An 8,433-nucleotide genomic window follows, 5' to 3' on the forward strand; every position below is an offset into this window, starting at 1 on the left:
TCCTCATAACATTTCTGGATTTCTGGTGAATCATTGAAGACTGAAGTCCCTAAATAATTACATACATTTGATTTTCTGATTTCATATCTTTCAGAAAATCCATATTAATTCAAAATCTGTTATTCTAGCAACATTTTAAGTATATATAAGTAATATTTAAAATCTGTTCCTGATTTTGGATCTTTGCCTCCTTACAAGTTTTGGCTTTATCTGGATTTAATATCCTTAGGTTTGAGAGGTATGCTCGCTCTATATCAGGCATTGAACTTTTCATGTCTTCAGGCCTGATGGCAGCTGTGGTTGAGCCCCTGTGTTTGTTAAGCAATATGTTACCTCAGGCAAATGTCTAGAGACCAGTAAACTGAACTCATTGAACTACAGATGCTCTGGATGAGATTACTCAGGTAATAGTTTGTTATAGTACACCTTTTTTGTTCATTGATCACCATGTAAGATTCCTTCTAAATGATATTCCTAAACTTACATTATTTTAGCTGAATTTGACTCCCCTTCAATAAACTGGGATATCCAAAACTCCAGTGTAGAGCATGCCTAAATTTCCTACAATTTATAAGGAAAAATTCCCTTGAGCAGCTGCTAAACAAATCTGGTACAGGAACAGCATTTGTGACCTGATTCTTACTACAGGTGACTCACGAACTCCTCCTCTGGTATCTCCTTTCCAACATACCACAGCAAAACAAAATTGCAGTGTGAGAACCTAGGAACATGAGTTGATAATTCCTTCCCTTTTAGCCACAATCTGACAGTGGTTGCTAGGAAATTTTTTTATTTAATGTAGCTAATTGCCAAAAGGAATATCTTCAAAGTAATCACTCAATTTCACTCAATTTTTACTCAACATCATTCAGACAAATTATTACGTACAATACCCCCTTTATTGGATGCATCTCACTAAACATATCAAATAGTTTAAAAAGGCCCCAAAGGTTTCTAATCAAAAAAAGAATCACAAGACTAAAGTTTCTGAGATGTCAAGATAGGCTAGAAGCTCTCTTCCTTTACTCAGTGTCCTATATACTTTCTAGAGGATATTGTGGTCTCACTTACTGCTCAGTTAGAAACCAGGTTTTCCAGGACCTCTTGTATCTCCATATGTTCAGTGGCTCCACCAAAACCAAGGGGGTCTAAACCTTCACCAACAGATAAAATATGGTGGATGAACAAGTTTATAACCTAGCACTTCCCAAACTTCTCAATTAACATCCCCTGCACATTATGCTGTGTGACTCATTATCTTCCTTCAAACATAACCTAGCTTACTGGATAGGTATTCACAAATTTTCTCTGGGTTTGTCTGGCATTGGCCTTCAAGAGAAAGTAGGTATGACCTAAAGAAGGATTCAGGCAAGATGTAAATGGTCATATGGCTCAACAACCTTGGGATAATTATTAATCTAGGAAACAAAAAGTATTTCTTTAAATACATCATAAGGAATAAAGGCTTAGGGCCTTTAAATGAATATTTTATTGATAATGATTGAAAATCAAGTTTCAGTAGATATTGTTAGCCTATTTACTAACCACTTTATAAAATCATATGGTAGAAAAGGATCAAAAGATACGGGTAACAGAAAATGTCATTAAACCATTTTGGTAAACACTGTATTAATCCAATGCTTTTGACATGGACAGCATCACAACTAGAGATTTAAAACCCTGAAAGAAGCTGTTGGAAAATCTCTGAAACAAATCTGCAGGGCACATTGTAAATTTGCTGAGACACAGGAAAATTTGAATTTCGCAATTTCACCTTTGTTAGACAAACATACAAAGACAAGGACACATAAGAAAGGATTAATAATTATTGAAGAATCAATATACGGGAACACTAGTTCTAAATAATTTACTTGAAAAGCTAGAGAGAATCACATTATTGAACATTTATCAACACACATACGCCAAAGACAGATATGTTACTATTTACAACTAGTTTTTCTCTAACAATGTAAAAACTGACCATCAAATGAACATCCAAACCATTGTGATGTTTATCAATCTCTCCTCTGCTTTTATTAGAATATATCACAATTTAATAAGTCACTCACAATTCAGTAATCAAGAAGTTTATCAAAATAGGTATATCAAGCCCACTTGTAAACTGGCTAACAGCATGGCTGCACGGAAAGAAAATGACAGAATATAAGTTATGTCTGAGAGACATTATAGAATATGACAGCAGGGTGCCTCAAGGGTCCATTTTGGGGACTTATATGTTCAGTCGGGTCTATATGACAGTATCGAATGGACTAAATAGTGAATGCTATTTAGTTGATCCGATACTGTCGAAATGGCAAAATAGCGAAGTCACAGAACATCAATTTTTTCCCAGAGAAAAAATTTGGTGGGCCGTCTTCAGGACTTTGCCATTTGCTCCACTAAGATGCGATCTCAGAGTTGGTATATTTAAGTAGGGGGGTGTGGGTGGAAAAGCCCCTACTTAAATTTGTGTTTAAGTTTTGTTTTGTTTTTTTATGGAGCAGCAATTTTTTTTTTCCTGGGAAAAAATTTGTTGTTCCATTTGTTCAATATTTTGATGTTTAGATATTATTGGTACGATGAAATAGCGTTCGCTATTTTCATCGTACGATAATATAATATAGACACATTCAGTCAATATATTTTAGACATTAATATTCTATCTGACATATTTTTCTGGAATTGGGTAAATATGCAACTTGACAGGATGACCAATTGATATTCCACAGCTGTATACACAATTTAACTAGTTGGGCAGAAATAAAAAATGTGAAAATGGATACAGGCAAGACAAAGCATATGGTGTTTGGTTATTTGTAGAACTGTTATAAAATAGAAAACTTTGAGTTGTAATGAGTGGCATTACTTGAAGATCTAGGAATATGGGTAGACAGTAAACTTAGCTTCAGTAATCACATAGATTATGTAGAAAAACTGTGCAATAAAATCTTGGCTGAGGCAAAAAAATATTAACTTTAGGAATACTGAGGTGATAAGGACTATGTATATAAGCTTAATGAGACATGAAATTGAGTATGGGACCTGCTAATGCTTTCTAGACATTAAATTAAAGAAGACTAGATTAGAGAGAATACAGATTAGTTTTATAATATTGATAACTGATTTGAAAATGTTGCAATGTGAAGAAAGACTCTTACAAACTATGATTATTCTCAACAGCATATCTGCATGGTTGGAAAGCTGCTTCAGATATACAAGGCCACCGGACCTCTCAACCAACTGGGGACAAATTTCAACAGAATCAGGGACAAGTCAAGAAAAAATCAGGGATAATCATGGACACTTTTAAAATATTAGTGCTATTAACTTAAAACATTGACAGAATTAGAGCATATGAATTAATACACATTTTCTGAAGTAAAAGAAGTTTATAACTCTTAATTATTGTCATTATTCATTAAGTGTAATTCACCACCTTTCCTCCAAAAGTCACTAGTTTTAGGAGGGATTAAGAGGGACAGAGTTAAAATTTGAGTCAAAATCAGATATGTCCCTGAAAATCAGGGACGGTTGACAGGTATGAAGGCCACAAAGGGAGGGGGTGTGGAGTGCTTGGACGTAAACATAAGGGAAAACATTGAGCTTGTTAGTCTGCTAAGATAATTTAAGAAAATTACCAGAATGACAGAGTGCTGTTCAGAGATAGAGCAACAGACATAAAGAACAGGAAAAACCTAGCAAGCCTTAAGACTGATATATACAAGTCATTTGGAATGGTTTGCTATACAAGAGTAAATATCTGATGAAGTTATTTTTATGACAAAAGTTTAAATCCAAGTGATTCAAGCAATTTCTGCTGAATGAATTAAACTGAATGATTTTCAGTGCTAGAAAAGGTCATTTTCAAGCAGGCTCTAAATTAGGCTTAAGATCGCACAAGAGACTTAAGCATAGCATTCCTCACCTAATGTTAGATTAATTTTAAATTGTTCATCTTGAACATTAAATAACAGTAAGCTCATGGAGAATTTCCATTGAAATGAGTTCCTATAGCTTTGCCAGAGACAGTTTTCACCTGGCACCACTAGGCTTTCAGCTGCTGGCAAAGGCTCTTGCCTCCCCATAGTACCTTTTTTAGGCAAGGTCTCAAAAAGAAATTGCCAACATGAAAATTGCCAACCATAACAAAATAAGGGTTATGCTGCTAAATCCTAAGAGCTTAAACCAAAAACTGCACACCCTGGAAGCACTTCTATCACTGGAGGATGTAAATGTCTGTGCAGTCACAGAAACCTGATTCAAGACCTCAGAGAGTACTCCCGGCCCTGCAAGGCTACAATTACTTCCACACATTCAGACTGCAAAGGAAACGTGAGAACCAAAGGAGATTGTGTTTCTATCTATATTAAGGATAAATTCATCTCGCGACTAATTAGCCAGGACAACTCCATGGAGTTACTCCAAGTTCAGATTACTATGGGTAAGACCCCCATTCAGGTCATAGTTAATTATAGATCCCCTCCATGGATCATGATGTGCATGTGGCCTACTTGACCAAAGTGGAGTCAATCCAGATACTGCCAAACACTCTGGTCATGGGGGATTTTAATTATCCCACCATCAACTTGGAAACCTACTCTAGCCCTAACTTACTACTGCAAAAGTTCCTTGACCTTGTTAACTCATATGTCCTGGAGCAAATTGTTCAAATCACAACCAGAAGAACAAATATACTAGATCTGGTCCTCACTAACATGACAAACAAACCCACCACTGCAAGTGTCAGACCATCATTAGTCAAATCTGACCACAAATCAGACACCTTCAAACTGGCACTAACACCAGAACTCACAAAGGGCAAAGTCAGACTAAAAAAGCAAACTGCCTTCATTGGGGAAGGTATAAACACCTTCCAAGCCCCACCCCCAGCTGGAAGCGGTAACTACACCAAAGCTTACACCAAAGCCCTGTACAATCACTTGTATAAGTCTATAGACTCAGCTGTTCCAGTGAGAATCAAAGCCAGAGCCCCAAGTAAAAACAAACTGCCATGGTGAACATCCAGCATCAACAAACTTTACAACAAATGCAAAAAGATGCTCTCCAAAAAAAATAAGGCAATACTCCAACAATGGAAAAGTACACTCAGCCTCAACAGGCAAATAAGACAACATGTGAAATCCTCTAAGGGTAACTGTGATGTCCATGCACTGGCCCAGTAATCAAGGAGCCTCAATCCTCACCACTAACATGAGTGAGGGACATCCACATTGGGAGGATGACAAGTACACACACAGAAAAGTACAATTTCCCTTAAGAGCACACAGAGATTACTGTCAGTCTGGGGCTGGTTTCTCTCTTTCTCTCCAGATCCCCAATAAGAATCCCCACTGGCACAGCTATAGGGTCCAGATCTCACCCTAGTGGTCAAGCTAAAACCTCCAGCACCCTCTCTGTCCAACCAGTACTTTGTGTCCCTGCCCAAATAGCTGACACACACACTTTAAGATTTGATTTATAAACAAACACAAAGACACTCCTAAGGAAGGTTGGAATAGGTTCTCCAGCTATGCCCCCTTTCTTCCCAGACTATAAGGTAGTGCCAGCTGCCACCAACCACTACTATCAGCTACTATAAGGCCCTTCCTAAAGGGTGACCAGTTTGACTGTATAATGTTATTATCCAATTAGTAAGTGTGACAAACAGCAAGACGATTGGAGTGGCTTTGTACAGTATCACCAAATACATGCAAGTACTCTAGAGATTAAATTATCTCTACACAAAACAGCCACAGTTTGAAGGTTTAAAATATTTAATAATAAATAATAAAAACACAAGACAATACTCATTAATTAAACACAATGACAATAAAGAGCTCAGAAATCACAGAAAAATGCTTTAAAACAATACTTCAGGACAGTCTGACATAAATATAGAAAACAGCTAGACTAATCTGGCTATATTCCATCTATCTCTAAGAGAAATACTAAGTTCTAAATAACTTTACTTACAGAGCAAAGCAAGTGCCTGATGAGTTGTTTTCAGATCCATATCAAAATACAAAATGCTCAATCTTTCTCTCTGAGAAAGTCTTAAATTGATAATACACAGTACTGCTGAGTCATTTCACATTACATCATTCTTGTCACCCCTACTGAGGTTTCCCAGGCTCACAGAGCTTAATATTTAACATTTCAACAGCTGCCAGGAAGTCACAGCAATAAATAGACACTTTACATGTGAAACCTAGTAATTTTCTTTGTTTTAAGACAATAGAAAGAAACTCTTAGCCCAGTCATCCTGTCTCCGAGCTTGATATCAAACACAGTTATAAACTTCTTTGCTCATCGGCTTTCTTCCAGCAGGGTGCACTGTGGTTAAATTTTTGAAGTTCAGCATATAACACAGTTTTCTTACATTTAGTTGTCTTACACTGTAAAAACAAGTCTGTGGATCATATTAGTATTTACAATGACATATGATTATTATCTACAAATTTCTATCTAGCTAGGCTGGCAGCCCCTCAGTTTTTCACATTTCGTCCCCCCCCCCCCTGAGAACTCAAGCTAATATTTTAAGTGTCCCTTGAGAAACGTTGCTTGAGAGGGTTGAGTCTATCTGGGTATACCGTACCCCATTCCCTGTCTTGAGAGCCCATCTGTGCTGGCATTGCTAATCCCACTTCGGTGCTGCACTGACATATCATATGCTTGCAACCCTAGCCTCCACCTTAGCAACTTGGCATTTTGCTGGCTGGCTTGATGTAACCATGTTAGGGGATTGTCATCTGTAACTACAGTGAATTGCCTTCCATACAGATAAGGCTGAAGTTTCTGCAGTGTGCACACTATGGCTCGACCTTCCTTTTCTACAGCTGCATAGCATTCCTCCCTGGGTTGGAGCCTACAACTGAGATAAACCACTGGGTGCTCTTCTCCCTCTGAAGAAATCTGGCTAAGCAGAGCCCCCACCCCTTGGTTCAAAGCATCCATTTGCACAACAAACTCTTTGCTGTAATCTGGACTGGCTAACACAGTAGTCCTCCAAAAGCTTCTTTAAGCTTCTGGAATTCCTGCTCATATGCTGTGGTCCATACTACCTTATCTGGCCTGTTTTTCATTGTCAGGTCTCTGAGGGGAGAAGCTATGGTACAATAACTGCGGACAAACTTTCTGTAGTACCCTGATGTCCCTAAGAATGCCCTCACCTGCTTTTTGGTAACAGGTGCAGGCCATGCCTGAATAGCTTCTACTTTGGCAGGTTCTGGGCTGATCCTATCACTCCCCACTCTATGTCCCAGGTAGTAGACCTCTGCCATACCCACCTGACATTTGCTGGGCTTAATGGTCACTCCTGCCCTCTGTTGTCTGCCCAGCACCTCCCTGACATACTGAAGGTGCTCTTGTTAGGAATGGCTGTAGATGGCAATATCATCTATGTAAGCAAAAGCAAACCCTCCTGCCCCTGCTAGGATATGATCTACCAACCTCTGGAAAGTTGCTGCGGCATTTTTCATCCCAAAGGGCATCTTTGTGAACTCATACAAGCCAAAAGGAGTCACAAAGGCTGACCTCTCTCTAGCAGTGGGAGTGAAGGGCACCTGCCAGTAACCCCTGGTAAGATCAGTGGTGGTAAGATACTTAGCCCCACCCAGCTGCTCTAGGGCTTCATCTGTCCTAGGCATGGGGTAAGCATCTGGCTCTGTGTGACTATTTAATTTCCTGTAGTCCACACAGAACCTGGTGCTGCCATCCTTCTTTGGCACCAGCACCACTGGGGAGGCCTAGGGACTGTTGGACTCTTAAATTACCCCTAGTTCCAACATTTGCTACATCTCCTCCCTCAGAGTCTGTTTGACTCTCTCAGGCACCCTATAATGGCCTGCCTAATAGGCCTTTGGGTTCCTGTATCCACCTGGTGCTGCACCAGGTGGGTGCACCCTAGTTTCCCAGTGAACATGTCCCCAACTCCTGTAACACTGCTCAGATTTCTCGAACCTGGGTAGGACATAGCTGCTGGGACATTGCTATCCCTTCCACTGAGGTGTCAGTCTGAGCCACACTGAGGAGATCAGTCACCATCATGTTAACATGATACAATATGTGCCCCTGTCTTCTGCCTATCAGTTCAACCATGTAGTTACATCACTGACCTTTCTTACAACCTGATAGGGTCCCTCCCTGCCTGCTTGTAGCTTGTTGTGTCTGACAGGAACAAGAACCATTGCCTGCTGCCCTACAGCATACTCTCTAGCTGGGGCATTTCTGTCATACCAGACCTTTTTCTGTTGTTGAGCTTCTGCCTGGTTCTCCTGGGCCAGGCCCATGAATTCCTTGAGCCTTGTCCTGAGGTTTAGGACATATGACATAAGAGACTCCTTGTGAGATTACCACTCACCTTCCCACTCATCACAAATTAAATCTAGATGTCCTCTCACCCTATGCCCATACAGCAACTCAAAGGGTGAGAAA

Source organism: Protopterus annectens, chromosome 5.part0, assembly GCF_019279795.1.
Source record: "Protopterus annectens isolate FY-2018-M chromosome 5.part0, PAN1.0, whole genome shotgun sequence".
Taxonomy (NCBI): Eukaryota; Metazoa; Chordata; order Ceratodontiformes; family Protopteridae; genus Protopterus; species Protopterus annectens.